A 17,812-nucleotide genomic window follows, 5' to 3' on the forward strand; every position below is an offset into this window, starting at 1 on the left:
AATCTTTGGTGTGATCATAAGTTAGCTAAGTTGGTTCAACCACGAGGTGGGAAGACAACTATCTGTGCTGAATACTTTGCTTTGAATACACCCATGAGATTAAGTAAATAGCAAGATCCTAATAAGAGAAAGGGAAAGAACACTTAAAGTGAAAAACAAAAGAAAAAGAGTAAGCAATAAGGCTAGGCACCAATGGTTGTAATCTTGAGGCATGTGTCTGTGGTGTTCCTGTGTGAGGGATCTACTTGGATGAATAAGCTCTTAGGGGTGCCTTATCACTTGGTAACTTGGGTTAACTAACTTGGGATTATCAGCTAAAAGTCCACTATCAAGAGTAACCCTCACTACAGAGCATTTAGTAACCCAAAGAGGTGCTGGACACTAAGGTCTCAAGAAAAGAAAATAAATAAACCATATGCCTGTGGTGTGTATGTATGGGGGAGAGACTTGAGGAAGTAAGTCCGTAGGGGTGTTTCAACACCTAGCACCTTGAACCAACTGGTTCGGGAGTGTTGGCTGAAAGCTTATTTTAAAGAGTTGCCCCCTTACAGAGCACCTAGCCTGAAGAACACAAATAAGCCCTGAAATGACAATAAAAGGATCAATAAAAGTCTCATGGTATGTAAGCAAAACCAGTGTTTTAGAACATGATAAAGCTCTGAAAGCCAGTAATGGAATGAACCTAAGTTGCTATGCATGAAGCCACCATAAAATCAGTAACATGACCTCCATAAGAATGACTCATTTCTCTTGGCATTCCATTCATCATTCTCTTGTTCCAGCACTTGCTTAGGGACAAGCAAGCTTTAAGTTTGGTGTTGTGATGCAAGGGCATCTTGGCCAGTTTCACTGACCTTTTCTTTACTATTTTTAGGGTAGTTTCATGCATTTCCTTAGGAAATGAGCTAGTTTTAGGTAGATATTCACTTACACCTTGATTCAAGCATACATTGTGCATTTTATATGATTTCATGAGGATTTTGCATAAATTTAGTGACAAATTGTATGTTACATTACCCATGACTCGGACTAGAACTTTGATGCACTCTATTGCTTGATTTCAGGACCAAAGGAAGCAAAGAGGAACCACTTAGCAGTCACGTTAATCTAATTAACGTGACCACTAACGTGGAATGGGAGGTAACTTGCAAAGTTAATGAGAAAAGTGATTGCCAATAACGCTCTCGAAGCCATCATTGCCCACGTTAAGAGTCACGTTAACTTAGTTAACGTGAGCTCTAACGTGAAGAAAGGATTTTGAGCCAACGTTAGTGACACTTAACATTATCACTAACGTTGGCCAATGATCATAAGTGGCCACGTTAGAGTCCACGTTAACTTGGTTAACGTGGCCTCTAACGTTAACAAGGGGAAGGAAGCCAACGCTAGTGACATTCAACATTGTCACTAACGTTGGCCTAAGGTGCAATGTACCACGTTAACTTCCACGTTAACTTGGTTAACGTGGGAGCTAACGTGAAAGGCAAGAATGGTCGACAACGTTAGTGACACCCAACATTGTCACTAATGTTGGAAGCAACCACAAAACCCAAAGGAGCCACATTAACTTCTACGTTAACTTAGTTAACGTGGAAGCTAACGGCAATGAGTGAAAGATGAGCCAACGTTAGTGACACTCAACATTGTCACTAACGTTGGAAATGGTTTGCAAAGCCACGTTAGAAGCCACGTTAACCTAGTTAACGTGGACTCTAACGTGAATAGGGGCATATTGGAACGTTAGTGACAATGTTGAGTGTCACTAACGTTCTCGAAGATTGGCATGCCTACGTTAAAAGAGCCACGTTAACTAAGTTAACGTGGACTCTAACGTGGGAAAGGGGGAGGCTCTCAACGTTATTGGGAAAGTTGAGCCCCAATAACGTGTGCGAAGGACAAAGAGGCAACGTTAGTGGCAACGTTTGTGCCACTAACGTTGAGGTTAACGTGGCCTTTACTTGGGTAAGAAACGTTAGTGAAAAAGTTGAATGACATTAACGTTTTCGAACCCATTTTCTCGCTGAATGTTAACACCTCTAACGTCTTGAGCTAAAGTCTCTGCCCACTTCACACTTTCTCTCTGCAAGTAAAACCAAGCCCAAGTGAAGAAGAGAACTGCTCCAAACTGAAGATCCAAAGGCCCAAGACTTGAAGAATCAACTAGAAGAATAGAAGAGTAGTATATATAGGAGTAGCTTTGAATTATTTAGAGGAGTTTTTTTGGAAGAGTTGGAGAGGAGTCTAAAAGAAAAGAAAAGCATTAATCTCTATATTTTTACTTTCTCTGCTCTTCTAGTTCAGAATGTATTCTCCATCTTTGTTTTCATTTTTTAGAGCAATGAACAACTAAACCCATTTCATTAGGTAGGGAGCTCTGTTGTAATTTGATGGATCAATACTAGTTTTCTTCATTCTTCTTCTATCTTTTCTCTTGATTTTACTTGAAAGCTTTCGATCTTCATCCCATTAGGTAGTTATCTTGGAAAAGAAACTATTCAAACTTGGATCCCTTTTGAACCTTGAAAGAGGAATGAAGAGATCAAGCTAGAAATGCTTTCTCATGCTGGACCAAATTGGGTTTGGATGGATATGTGACTATAATCCTCTTAAAACTTGATTTGGGAAATGCATGTGGTATAATCAGTGACCACACTTCATCTCTTCTCATGAGCAATTGACCAAGGAATTGGCTATTGATCAAGACTTGAGAGATTGAATTGCAAGAAATTGTAATTCAATCAATTAAGATTGCCAAGGAGATCAATGAATGCATTGATTGAGGAAGAGATGAAAATGAACTTGATCCGGAGAATTGCAACATCTCCTTTGCCCAATGAACTCCCCAATTTTGATCTCACCCATTCTCTTTAATTTCTGCGTTTATTTTCATGAGCAAACACCCCATTCCCATTTACAATTCTGCAATTTAATTTCAGTCATTTACTTCCAGTTCTTTAATTCTAGCATTTACTTTTCCGTCATTTACATTCCCGCCATTTTATTTTCTGCAACTCTCAACCCAAATTTTGAATTCGCTCAACTAGAACAATCTTCTAATCAAAGTTGCTTGATCAATCAATCCCTGTGGGATTCGACCTCACTCTATTGTGAGTTTTTACTTGACGACAAAATTCGGTACACTTCCGAAGGAAATTTGTTGAGAGACAATTTCCACCTGCATCAGTGGTTCTTGTGAGTAATTGGTTTGGAATTGGGGTGGTTCTATATATGGTTCATATGGCTCATAAGGTTGTTGGTATGGTGGTTGAGGGTTAGGGTCATATGGAGGTGAATGTTGGAAAGTGGCTTGTGAGTATGGTGGTCCAAAGTCATGTTGAGGAGAGGGTTCATAGGCATATGGTGGTGGTTGTTGATAGTCCATTGGAGGAAGTTGTTGCCATTAGGGTTGATCAAATCCTTATGGCTCCTCCCATCTTTGATTGTTCCAACCTTGATGCATGTTCTCATTGTAATTTCTTCTTCCTACAACATAATTGTAACCAGACTCATAGCCAAAGGGGTGAGAGTTCATAGTAGTGAGAGAAAATAAAAACAAAAACTAACAAAAAGAAAATATTTTGAAAAAGAGATGTTTTTTTTTTAAATTGAATTTTTGAAAAATAAGATAAGATAAGATAAAACTTTTAAAATAAAAATCTGAAATTTTTTTTTAAATATTTACAATAACCAATAATAAGGCACACGTTTGCAATTTCCCGGCAACGGCGCCAATTTGACGTTAGGATTTTTGCGTGATCTAGAATTCAGAATAAATTCCCGTTGCAAGTATAGCTTCTAAACCAACAAATGTCCTTTCATACAAATGTTTTGGTTGTCACAAGTAACAAACCCCTTTAAAATTGATAACCGAGTATTTAAACCTCGGGTCGTCTTCTCAAGGAATTGCAGGGAGGTATATTCTTATTATTGGTTATGAGTTTGTAAATTGGGGGTTTTAAGAATGAGGAATGAATATGGCAAATAATTTAAATGGCAACTAAAATAAATAAATAATGTAAAGAAAACCCTTTGGCAAGGTATGAGAAATTGGAAGTCCAGACTTAGTTATTCTTATCAATAATAATGAACGTTGAATCTTAATTCCACTTAGTTAACCTTTGCTAAAGCAAAGAAAAGTCAAGGGACTAATTAGTTTGACCTTCGAATCCTATTTATTTCCTAAGAAAAGGTTGGAATTATTGAAGTTCAATTCAATTAGCAAAGATAACAGTTATCAATTATGTTGAGCTAACATAACTCCTGAGTTACTGATTTCTTAACCAAGACCAAAAGGAAAGGGATTAAATCTACTGGAATGAAAATAAATTGAATAAAACCAAAGCATCCATAACATATAAATCTGAAATACCTCAAATCATATTAAATAAAAATGTCAATTCTAACATGGACAATATCATCAGCCAATTGGGCAACATCAATCAAACACAAAAAAAAAATATCATAGTAAATAAAAGTAGAAGAGAAACATAAATTATTGAACCTGATGAAGATGAAATAATCCTGAAGTGATTAAAAGAAATCCTAAATCCTTTAAGAGGAATCCTAATCCTAATCCTAAGAGAGAGGAGAGAACCTCTCTCTCTAAAAATTACATCTAAAACTAAAATTATGAATTATGAGTGCATAATTATGAATGGATGCATTCCCCCAATTTATAGCCTCTAATCTGTGTGTTCTGGGCCGAAAAATGGGTCAGAGACAGCCCAAAAGTCACTTTCAGCACTTTCTGGTCCGTACAGGTCGCGGCCAAGTGACGCGGAGGCGTCGCCCACGCGGCCGCACGGATTGAAGTTCGCAGATGCGACGCGTCCGAGTGAATCACGCGTTCGCGTCGCCTAGCGTCAGAGCAATTATAGCATATTATATATCAAATCGAAACCCCGGACGTTAGCTTTCCAATGCAACTAAAACCGCATTGTTTAGACCTCTGTAGCTAAAGTTATAGCCGTTTGAGTGCAAAGAGGTCAGGCTGGACAGCTTAACAACTTCTTCAACTTCTTGTATTCCTTCCACTTTTGCATGCTTCCTTTCCATCCTCCAAGCCATTCCTGCCCTATAATATCTGAAAACACTTAACACACTTATCAAGGCATCTAATGGTAATAAGAGAGGATTAATAATAAGCAAATATAAGATCAAAGAAGCATGTTTTCAATCATAGCACAAAATCAGGAAGGAAAATGTAAAACATGCGAATTGTATGAATAAGTGAGTAAAGAGTTGATAAAAACCACTCAATTGAGCATAATATAAACCATAAAATAGTGGTTTATCAGCATGGTTACGCTGTTTTGGAGGCCGAAAAGGTTCAATTTAGTGAACGCCATGTTCACTTAGTGAACACTGGCTGTTTGGAGGCCAAAGTTGGCGCCAGCTTCTGACGCCCAAACTTGATTTTCACCCCATACTATTATATATCGTTGGAAAGTTCTGGATGTCTACTTTCTAACGCATTTAAGAGCGCATCATTCAAAGCTCTAAAGCTCAAGTTATACTCCTTGGAATGTGAAGAGGTCAGCTGGCCTTACTACAGGTTGATACTATGTTCATCTTTGCACTTTCGGGATAAATTTTCTCCCTCAGATTTAATGTCCACCATGTATTGCCATATATGCTTGGAAATCTCTAGATTCCTACTTTCCAATGCCACTAAAATCATCTCATTTGGAATTTTGTAGCTCAAGTTATTCTTGTTGGAGTGTGAAGAGGTCATGGTTGCAAATCCTCTTTGCTTAACTCAGAAGCCTCTTTGAGTTTGTTTCTAACTCTTTTGCCACCTTGGGAGTATTATTCTTCTTTTTAGTGCTTTTATTGCTTCTTCTTCTATTATTTCCTACAAAGTTTATAAAATCAAAAGATCAAAGAAATATATCATTTAAGCACAAAAGCATTCAATATTTAAGCACTAATCATCAATTTCTTGTATGAAAAAGCCTAAAAAAACATTATATGATGCACAGTCATCAGGTTCGTAACCGCTGGTAAAAAATGAACTAAACCCTAATACTTGTACATCGCGGCGGTTTAAAACCACCGCTAAATTAGTTCCCGCAAAATACTGATTCAGCGACGGTTATACCAGCGGTTGCTGAAAACCATCGCAGAATCATTTCCCCGCGCCAATAACTAGGGTAGTTTATTAAACCGCCGAAATATGATTTTGCAAAAAAAAACTGCGGCTAATAGAAAAAAAACCACCGCTATCTACCGCCTCTCTTGTAGTGAGGAGAGATGCGATGGTGGTGGCGGATCGCGTGGTGGAGACGCCGTGAATTGCAACGAGAACGCCAAGGAAGCAGCGGTGAGAAAACAGCGGTGGCGGCGGCGACGTGCTCTCCATCACAGGCAGTAGCGTGATACCCACATTTCCCACCCCCCGACTATCTTCCCCCCTTTCTCTTTCTCCCCACCCCCCTTCGGCCCTTCGTTCCCTCCCCCCGTTCTCTTTCCCCTACCCCACTTCGTTCCCTTTCTTTTTTTATTTTATTTTATAATTTTTTTAGTTAGGGGTAAAATGGTAATAAAAATAAAAAATTTAGTGAAAAGGACAATTTTAAAATAAACTGAAACTTTCAGAACCATTTTGTAGCGAAAAAAAGGCCGAGGACAAAATAAATTTTCGGCCTCTACGTTAGGGACCAAAATCGTACTTAACCCTAAGTTGTTACTTAGCTTCATTTTCTGGAATGTTGAATAGAAAAGAACATCAGCACTGCTCCCCAGATCCATTAGTACGTTTTTTACCAGAAGGTCTCCTAAATGGATGGAAATTACGACTGGGTCATCTAGATTTGTTATGTTTGTATTGAAGTCAGAGGCGTGAAACGTCATCTGAGGAAAATGTGAAGGTGTTTGATTATTGTTAGGACTAGCTTCTATCGATAACATAGCTCGGTAGGAGTGTTTCCTTGCCGAGCTTGTAGCACCTCCACCTACAAAACCTCTAGAAATACAGTTAATAATTCCTCTAGGTTGTTTAGGATGACTTGAAGTCACCCTTTCCTTGTTTCAGCTGTGTTGTCCTGCTGAGGTATGGTCACCCGAGGAAGGGGCACGGCTTTGTATATGGCCACCGATATATTTGTCTAAAAGGCCTTGCTGAGCTAGTTACTCCAAGAGGTCCTTGGCGATGACAGACTCATCAGTGGTATGTCCATGCTTATGGTGATAGGTGCAATACTTTGACTTGTCTACATTCTTCGCTTCTGGATAATTGCCGGCCTTTCGTGGTGGTTTGATCAATTTAGAATTTAGAATCTCCTTGATAATGTCGTCCCTCTTTGTATTGAACTGAGAATAGGATTCATAACGAGGGTGAGCTTGAAACTCTTCTTACTGTCCCATGGTTTATCTTCCTCTTTATACTGGGCTTTTCTGCTTTCCGAGCTTGTCAAAGTTCCTCAATATCGATCTGTCCTTTCGCTTTTTCGCGAAATTCAGCCATGGTCTTCGGTTTGGAGATAGCAATAGCCTCTTGGAACTTGCCTGGTCAGAGTCCACTTTTAATGGCGTGCAGCTGCACTTCTTGGTGGAGGTCGGGGATCCTCATGGCCACTATCGTGAAACGAATCATGTAGTCTTTAAGGCTTTCATTTTGATATTGTTTGATTGTATTCAAGTAGTTAGAGTCGTGCAGGTAGATAGCTGAGCCAGCAAAATGCTCCTTAAAAAGCTTCGCAAGTTCCTGAAAACGAGAAATAGAATCTGCAGGCAAAGTACAGAACCAATCAAGTGCAGGACCATCTAAATAAGATGGAAAACAACGACATAAAACTTTATCTGATGCACCATTTATTATCATTATGGATCTGAACTTTTTGACGTATTTATTTGGATTGCCTAACCCGTCGTAGGGGATTAAGGTAGTTCGTAAGGTGAACCTTCTCGGCAGTTTGAAGTTCATCAGCTCACCTGTGAATGGCCTATTAGAGTTGTCGGGCTCAATGTTTTCGTTTTCTGCCTGAGCTTTTTCGTTCCGTTGAGCTTGAGCTTATTCGTTCTGTTGAAATTGAGCTTTTTCATTCCGAGTAGTTTCTGATACATGCGTTGGACCAGATTACCAGATTGGTGCCTGGCCTCTTTTGTTCGTTCTAGACGACCATCATTGTTTTCAATCCGAGCATTAGCTAGCTCGACAATCTAGTTTTCCATTCTTTGATTCTCCTGCGCTAGTTGGCTTGTTGCAACTCAGTTACCATCCAAAGAAGTTCGGATGGCATAGGTGGAGGTAGATCAGCCATGGTTAAAAGTGAAAATATTGAGGCCGATGAAAAAAAAAGAAAATCTATATCTTCGGCCCCACAGTGGGCACCAATTGTTCTTTTGTGAATAACCTGGATGTAACTCGGTTTTTGGGAGTCGACGCCGAGCTTTGTTGCCTTCAACACTTAGCTATATACTAGAAAGGTCCAAGCTCTTCGCCCAGAGTGATATCACGTTGCGGAGAGTATGAACAAAATGGGAGTGTACCTGTAAAAGACACTCCGATGCTTAAGTTAGTATTGTGAATTCAGTGTATCTTTCGTGGGTAAAATATCATACCTTTATTGGTGGAGTAAAATAGATCGGTTACGCTTCTGTTGGTCATTTACATTGAAGAGCAATTATTAGAATTTAGTAGGTGACAACACCAAGTCGGACGTTTTTATTTCAGAATGTAATCCGTTGAGTTGAAGGTAACGCTTTATGCTGAGTCATGGTGTATAATGTCGAGTTATGACATCGAATTTGTAACAGCCATATCAATAATAATAATAATAATAATAATAATAATAATAATAATAATAATAATAATAATAATAATAATAATAATTATTATTATTATTATTATTATTATTATTAATAAGTTGCATCAAGTACAATAAACAAAGTCACTCTTTCTAGATATTAAACGTCCATCGAATTTAATAACCCAGATTCAAAACACTAGCATCGTAAGATTGATTCAGAGCTTAGACGCTAGCTTAGAGGTACCTGATTTATTTAAGAAAATAAGAGTTATAGAAAGTGTCTGATGTTTATGCGAGGAGTGCAGATAGCATGGTCAATGACGAAGCACTTTATTGCATATATTTGGTTGGCTCTCTCGGTTGGGCGGTCATCAAAGAAAAGATATGTGTTTCTGTTTGCACAAAAATCACAATTCGGATGGCATAACAGATCACCATTGATGCTTCGAGGGCAACATGCATGGTTTGATTGCTTCTACGATCCCTGCACAAGTTATAAAGTGCATTCGTCATATTTGAAACAATAAAGAGTGAGTCCCATCCATGTATATTTTACAAGTGTGTCGATAATTTTAGTTATTGATTTTAATTATATATAAATTTTTATAATTAAAATTAATAGACAAAATTATCAAAACACCTTAAACGCTAAAATACTTGAAATGTTTTCTTCTTATATATGAACATAAATCAAATTTAAGAAGTGGCCACCTCTTTTACTCTAGATGTTTTTACTATTCATTATTTGACCTATCGAATTTCTTTGGTGTTATCCAGAAAATAAAATTGTAAATTTATGTTTTTCAATTTTTTTTATACATAATAAGATCTATCATAAAAACTATAAAATAAGAGTGCTCAATTTTGTTGATGTGGAGAAAATTAGTGTGTAATATATTATTATAGAAAGGGTTGGTGTTTCTCTTTAATATAAAATTAATTTTTTATAAATTATTATTGAGCAAATCGGACAGTTAAATTTATTGAGGAGAGAAGAGAAGAATGAAATTGGTGGATCAGATTTACATATTATAACTTTTTTAAAAATTCAAGTTCATAAATCAACGGATAAAATTTATGATTTTAAAAAAATAAAATGTTTGTAATTACAAATCAGTAAGATTTTTTATTTTAAGAATAAAAAAAATTTATAAATACAAATCTTATCCTAAGTTTTCTGATTTTTTAAAGAAATAAAAAAAATTTATAAATACAAATCTAACTAAAATTTTAGTTTTTAAATTTTAAGCTGATTTTAGTAGTTAATTTTATTGTACAAATAATATTTTTGTTGTTTTATTATATGTGCATTTCTAAGATTATATTCTTAATTTCAAAATAATCCAATATCAATAAATGCAATAACTCTTTGATTAAAAAATATAATAATCGAGGAATATAATATAGTGTTTTATATCATCATTTTTATTTTTTAACTTGACATTAAAATATCAAATATCCACTCATTTAAATAAAAATAAAAATTTTATATTTGTAAAAATAAATTTAATAATTTTTTTAAGAATTAAATTGTAAAAATCTAAAACGTCTTAGATTTTAAAACAGAATAACAACAGTTTATTACCAAACAAAACTTAAGCAAAAATTGAAAGAAAACCAAAGAATATTTTCTAAAAAGGGAAAACAAAAGAGTTACTACACTTTCCTATTGGTTTTGAGCGCAGATTTACTGATGGAAAGCATCCTACTGGAGGAACATTGTTCACAAAGAATTTTCTTGCTCCTAGGCTATGAAGTATCTGTCACAAAAAAGCAATAATAATAATAAACGAAAAGGTGAAAGGAACGTCATGCTTTTTGGTTTTTCTTCGTTTATTGTATTATTTGATGTAAAAAAATCAAAATAGGAGTGCGGAGTGCCAAACTCCCAAACAAAGTTCAATTGGCTCAATATAAAGAAATTAACATAATATGTTTTCGTGGAAACAAGGTATATATACAAAAATATTTAAAAGACAATAAAAAATCAGTTTAATACAGTCTAAATTATTTTATTTTGTAGTCATATATCTTATTTTGCATTTTTTAACCAATTGCTGAAATAATTATATAATATTAAATATAATAAATATATAATTATAGATATTATATATAAAAAATCATAGATGATAAATTAAATAAAATAACTTTAAATTATTTTTTTTCTAACGTTAGCCGGATATATATGAAATTGTTCCGGGCAAAATCTTAGGGATAAATGTGTTACTTTTATCAGTTTGTGCAATAATGTACTCGTTAATTGTATATGTAAATAAATTTGACATACCTGCAAGCGTATTTTGAATTCATTTATGAGGTAGGAAGCAAATTTCCTACTACCACGAAATGTATTGTTTTTGAAGTGATCATTCACACCCGAAGATAAGAAAAACAAGGATTCAGATACATGCTTCTCCGCTGCTTCTTCACCTAACCCCTTTGGCAGAATCTCCTTAACTGTCCTCTCGAATCCCCTTATTTGTTCGTCCATTATAAATGAAATTTCCTAATTAAAGAAAGCACAAATAGTATACGGTATCATAAATTCGTTTAATTTTTAAAATAAGTAAAAAAGAAGAAGTAATCTTTTAGCTAATGAAATTTTGAAGTAGAGGTGTGAGAATACGAGCCACTAACATTATTGGTGTCTGGCAAAATTCCAGAACCCGCCGATGCGTAATTTATGCCTGTAGTTATGACTCTGAAAGTCCCAAGTACGCAGGGGCAAAAGGCAGACCAAGGTATATAGCTGCAAAAATTAAAAATAAAACAATTGAATCACAAAAATGATGCAACTAAATCTAGATCCAAGACTCAAGAGTGAACTAAATGTAAAGAAATACTAATCTTAATCCTCTTTGGTAGTTAGATGAAAGTTATAGTACAGTTTCTTCTTTTTGTTGGATCAAGATGTATGTACGCTAAATCTTCTTTATATATATTAGCAGAAATTTTATTATAGACGGGAGTTATGTTTTTTTTTTCTTTCTTTCTAACACTATTTTCTAGTGCGATCATTAGCATACACAAGGATATTTGAGCAATTATACACACATATTTTCTATATACACAAACTACAAAATAAAAATTTAGATGAGTAACTTTTTTAGTCAACATGTAACCAATTGTTTGGTTGAGTTTTTGAGTGGGAGTTTTATTTGTATGTTAACAGTAAATAAAATATGTTCTGCACAAATCAGTAAGAATCTTGTGGAATGAATGATTCTAGATATATAGTTTCTCACCAAGGAAATCAGCAACAGTTTTGCCATTAGTGCAGCGACCAGTGGGTGTGCCGAAATCTATGCCATAAGGAAAGAAATCAACATTGTGGTTGTTACTACAGTCAACAAATGAATCACCGAAGACATACAGTGTTGGAATCTATTTTGATTGCTCAGTCTTCGTTGCAAATGCTATGAGTAGCAACACGGTTAGGATCAAACTATGGTTTAGATGGTTGTTCGTACTTATTTTTTTGGAGTCAATTTAATTGTGTATCTGAAACTATGAATATGAATTATGATATGATGGGGTTACTTCTGTCATGGCGTCTGCTTTTTATAGTAAGGAGGTTCTAGGAACGCTTATTGTTCTATAATGTGGTTTGGTTCTTTGACGAAAAATTCCTAGTGCTCCTTCTAAAGAAAAATATCTCATATAATATGACAAATTTAATAATTATGTTTAGACATATTTACAATAAAGTCAAAAGAATATATAAAGTTGGATCTAATTTCAACGGAATATAAGTATAAAGATATTAATAACACTAGACATATGTAAAAATAAATCAGTTATCAAATTCCAATTCCTATAAAATATATGTTAAAAAATAAAATAAATATTAAAAATAAATTAAATTATAAAATTATTTAAATATAAATTTATAGTAATTAATTTAATGGTTGAGTTTTTTATGCATATAATATTTTTAAAAATAGAAATATTTAACTGTATTAAGAATTTATTTGAATGACATTAAATTATTAGAAAAATATTTATTTTTTTAATTAATTTTTTTTATTTTTAGTGTATTTGTCAAAATTTTAGTAGTAGACTAAAAATACTTGAAAAATAAAAAGAAAATTTTTGTTTAGACGCTATAATTTATATCCTTTTTAAAGATTTTTTATTTAAAAAAAGATATTTTTAACATAATAAATAAACAAAAAGGTACTTTTATATTATTGTACCCGAAAATGAATATATGTTGTAGCTTGTAGGGACAAGTGCCCCCCACTAACAATTTGAAAAAAAAATAAATCTTTACATACAAATTAATTAACTAAACGAGTCCAACAAGTTATTTACACTCATGACTCATACGCACACGTTCTTCTTCGCGCCCCTGCTGCACACGTTCTTCTTCTTCTTCTTCTTCTTCTTCTTCTTCTTCTTCTTCTTCTTCTTCTTCTTCTTCTTCTACTTTGTCACCTCTGATACTTTGTCCTTCTTCTTCTTCTTCTTCTTCGTCACCCCTGATACTTCGTCTTCTTCTTCTTCTTCTCTTTCTTTTTCATTATCTTTCTCTTTTGTTATCGTCGTCACCAACACCTCCTCCTCCTCCTTCTTTTTTCTCCTTCTTCTCTATCATCTTCATCATCATGATCATTATCATTATAGTCATCGTCGTCTTCTTTTTATATGTATCATCCTTATCGTTATCAATATCATTATTATCATTATCATAGAAATTTTTCCATATTGATGACGTTGTCCGATCCAAAATTGATTTAGATGTGTTTTTGTTGATAATTCAGTCATTTTTGTGGGTTGTTTTCAAACTCAGTTTGTGTGTCGTAATCATTAAAAAAATATTTCTGTATATTTGTAGCAATATTTCTATTATAACCGAAGAGAAAGGAAAAAAAAAAAAAAAGGGGATGGAAAGCACATGGGGGGCACATGCCCCCACTTAAATTTTCTTCCCTTCTCCCCCATCTATCGAAGACCCCATCCCCCCTTCCTTCTTTCACTTTCTTTTATTTCCTTCCAACAAAACCTAAAACCCTCTTCTCCTCTTCCCTTCTTTCTCATTCATCTCTCCCATCTTCTCATCCCTTCTTCCTGCAATCACACACTATCATTAAACCCACTTCTTTCATCTTAATTTCTTCTCCTTCTTTTCTCTATTTTATTCATTCAAATTTCTTTATCACAACCCTAAATCATGGAGCTTCAACCTACTTAGTGAAGAAAGTATCCAACTTTTGAGTTCCGGTTATTATTGAGGCTTCAAGGTAACTCTTTGACTCAATAATTAGCCATATTCCCAATTTTTGTCATCTCTATGTTTATGGGTATGTATAAATCCGAATTAGGGTTATTAGGGAGAGAAAATTTGGGGCTTTTGTCAAGGTGAGTAAGATTATGTTAATTGACAATGTTAGTAGCTCACAAATATCATTATTGTCATATTTCTAGAGTTGTAGAATTATTGGACATCATTTGGTAGCTCATTGACGTGCTCAGAGTTGCTTCCGGTTCCTTGAAATCAAGTTGTGAGTGGATATTATATCTATAATTATTTTTAAATATATTATTATCGATATTTTATCGAATCATTAATTTTGGAGTTTGAAAATATTTTATTATTGTGATGTTTGAATTTTTGAAATAAGTATTGATTTGTGAAACTTACAATTTTATAAAAATACACACGAGATGATATTTATATATTTTGTAAAGCATACATGTTTTCTTATTTGACTTTATTAAATTTTAATTAAATTTTAGTATGCATTCTTATATATATTTTTATTTACTATGAAAATTTAGTAATATGTTTTAATTATTAGAGATTTGTTATAAATGATTTGGTTTGGATTGGTTTGGGAGACTCTGACTAGAAAACCGTAGTTAACGGCGGTTATGACGTTAACTTAGATGCATCTAACTCAGACCTCAGCTAGTAGGGGCGTTGCTAGCCCAACGTGTAGGCCAAACGTTGGATCTGTTATACCGTACGGGCACACTAGAGGAAAGGGCTACGTTTAGAGGTGGAGCCGCCTTAGGTGTGTAATATTTGATTTGATTTGACTTCTGGAATGAGGACTCCCATTTCAGTTCATCCGCTTAACTACTTATTTATTTATTTGCATAATTAATTAATATGAATTTCTCATCTCTGAAAAGAAACATAATTTTCAAGGTAAACTCTGTATTGTCTCGTGTGGGTTATAGATGTAATGTTTGCTCACTGAGTTGTAAAACTCACCCCATTATATTCCCATGTTCTTCAGATACAGGAGTCATTCCAGGTTCCATTTCACCTGCCCCTCAGTAGATCTTAGTCATTTTGGTGAGCCCTTTCTTCTTTTCAAGGGCTAAGTATTTATGTAATGGAACCTTTACTCAAAATTTAGATTATGTCAATGCTCCATATGTCACAGGCAGGATCCTCGTGTGGGTTATGCTATTTTGGAATCTTGAACTGTTTAGATAGTAATTATAAGTTGGTTATGTAAGACTTGTGGATTTAACTATATACTCTAGTATCAACTTGATATATATATACATATATATATATATATATATATATATATATATATATATATGAAATGCGTATTTTGGATATATGTGGTTGTGGATATAGTTGGAATATGCTGTTGTTGTTGTCTGTGGAAATGGATGTTTATTATTGATACAGGGAGTTAATATTTATGTTGGTAAGGTCCTAGAAATAGAGGAGATTCTGTCCGTTTTTCAAGGTTCGGGCCAGTCATTGCCAGGTTCGGGCCATGACAAAGTGATATCAGAGCCTTAGGTTTTCCTGTGTAATAGGGAGCAAGTGTCCTTTAGTAAGATCACAATTGTGCAAATGAAAGCCGACCCATTTTTATAAAGTGTGATGTTATTAGAGGCCTATAGGAAGTCGTCCTCAATCTTTTGGTCTCATAATTCTTTCTATCTGTCCTATTGTCTTTGAAATTCATATACATATGTCGTTGGTTATCCAATCGCTTTATTTACTCAATAGGTGGAAGATGCCACCTAAGACAAGATGTGGTGGCGCTGTTAATGCTCCTGATACTGCTGAATCCAATAGGGCAGTTTCTCCATCACTTGGAGCGCTTCGACAAAGGCCAATGAGCCAAAGGATAGCTGATAGGCGCGAAGGAGAGAACCTTGCAGTAAGAGAGGCTCAACCGAACTTAGCGGCTGAATTAAGGGGAATGAATCAAACCCTTAATACGGTATTACAGGTCCTAATAAATCAAAATAGGGACGGAGCAGAAATTCCTAGTATGCCAAATCCTCAGCCTCATAGAGTTCATCAATTGTTTGGGGATCAAGAGCCGCCAATTGAAAAGTATTTGAAGTTGAATTCGTCCACTTTCAATGGAGATTGATTGGATGAAGATCCACAGCAATATCTAGAGGATGCATAGAAAGCTATTCGAGCTCTCAAGTGCACCAAGGAATGGGCTGTTGAGTTAGTATCCTACAACTTACGTGGTTCAGCAAGATATTGGTATGAGTCTCTTCTTGAGAGCAAAGAAGCAGCTGGACTTCCTCTTCCTTCTTGGAAAGAGTTCACTGAAGAGTTTCTCGCTCGATTTTATCCAGCTAACAAGCAAGCAGAAGATGCAATTGCCTTTGAAAGATTAAGGCAAGAGAATATGACAGTGACTGAGTATGCTAAGGAGTTTACCAGACTTTCTAAGAGTGCTCCGTACTTGGTGAATTCAGAAGAGATGAAAGTTTGTCGTTTCATTCGTGGATTGGCAGAACCTATGTTCACTACTCTTATTCCTGAAGTCGGACGCATGTCTTTTAAGGATGTCCTAAACTCTGCTTATGGAATTGAAGTTGGGATAGCGGAGAGAAATGCATTTAAGGATGTTGGTAAGAAGCCCAAGATGAAAGGACAATTTTCTGGTGGATCTAGTTCAGGAGGATTTCAGTCTCATCATAGTCAGACTAATCAGCAAGGTTATTCAGGTTATCGAGCTCGTCCTCAAACATCTTTCGGTGGGGTTGCTTCTTCTGGATCTGTTCCTATGAGTGTTTCAAGTCCAAGACCTTTTGTTGGGGGCACCCCTCAATCTAGCGAACATGGTTCCAATCAGACAAGACCAACTAAATCTTACTGCCAGCAGTGTGGGATCTACCATTCCGGTATATGTTTCAAGGTTACTGGTGCATGTTTTGTTTGTTGTCAATCTGGTCATCTTAGGAGGGATTGTCCAAATCCTAGAGGAGGCTTTGCTCCAGGTATTGCACGTCCTACAACACCAATGCCATCATCTTCAGCTATGTCTATTGGAAATTCTTCTGGTCCTAGTGGCAGAGGAGCTGGTGGCAGGGGTCAAACTTATAACAGAAGAGGAAGCCAAAGAGGACGAGGTCAGACACGTGTGTATGCTTTAACACGTCAAGATGCTCAAGCTTCTAATGCTGTGGTGGCAGGTACTTTACAAGTTTGTTCTTTAGTGCTCGAGTGTTATTTGATACCGGTTCTCATTATTCATATGTATCTCCATATCTTTCATCTTGTTTTAATAAACAACCTGAACTATTATCCCACCCATTTCATGTTGGCACTCCACTTGGAGTATCCACGGTGGTTCGAGTCATGTTTCGGTCTTATGTTGTTAGAATTAATTCGGTTGAAACCTTAGCTGATTTGATCCTTTTAGAACCTATGGACGATATTGATGTCATCTTAGGCATGGATTGGTTAGCAGCTTGTCATGCTGATGTGGGCTGTTACCCCAAAACTGTGAAGTTTGACATACTGGATATCTCACCTTTTGTTTTTAAGGGTGATGACTGTCCCACTTTAGCTAGCATCATCTCATCTATCAGTGCTATGCAATTGATGGATAAGGGAAACCAAGGATTTCTGGCAGTTGTTAGAGATGTTGATGCCGAAGTGCCTAGTCTTGATCAGGTTCCGATTGTTAGAGAATTCCCTGACGTGTTCCCTGATGAGCTACCGGGGATGCCGCCTGACCGTGAAGTTGAGTTTTCCATAGAATTGGCTCCGGGAGTCCAACCTGTGTCCATTCCTCCCTATCGTATGGCTCCAACTGAGTTACGAGAATTAAAAGTTC

The 17,812-nt window shown here is 35.6% G+C and overlaps 1 long non-coding RNA gene across 5 annotated transcripts; it reads right to left on the minus strand.

Moving 5' to 3' along the window:
- Positions 1 to 4,357: 4,357 nt before the first annotated feature.
- Positions 4,358 to 12,439, minus strand: LOC112801696 (uncharacterized). 5 transcript variants are annotated; one of them, XR_011882184.1, is made up of 6 exons: positions 11,996 to 12,439; positions 11,388 to 11,499; positions 11,038 to 11,256; positions 8,995 to 9,234; positions 7,933 to 8,709; positions 6,854 to 7,705 (listed from the first exon to the last, which is right to left on the minus strand). It is a non-coding gene; the product is annotated as an uncharacterized lncRNA (long non-coding RNA). The 5 variants fall into 5 exon arrangements; XR_011882183.1 differs by having other exon boundaries at positions 6,854 to 7,725; XR_011882185.1 differs by lacking the exons at positions 6,854 to 7,705; positions 7,933 to 8,709 and adding an exon at positions 4,358 to 5,083.
- Positions 12,440 to 17,812: the final 5,373 nt, after the last annotated feature.

This window comes from Arachis hypogaea, chromosome 5 (genome assembly GCF_003086295.3).
Source record: "Arachis hypogaea cultivar Tifrunner chromosome 5, arahy.Tifrunner.gnm2.J5K5, whole genome shotgun sequence".
Classification (NCBI taxonomy): Eukaryota; Viridiplantae; Streptophyta; class Magnoliopsida; order Fabales; family Fabaceae; genus Arachis; species Arachis hypogaea.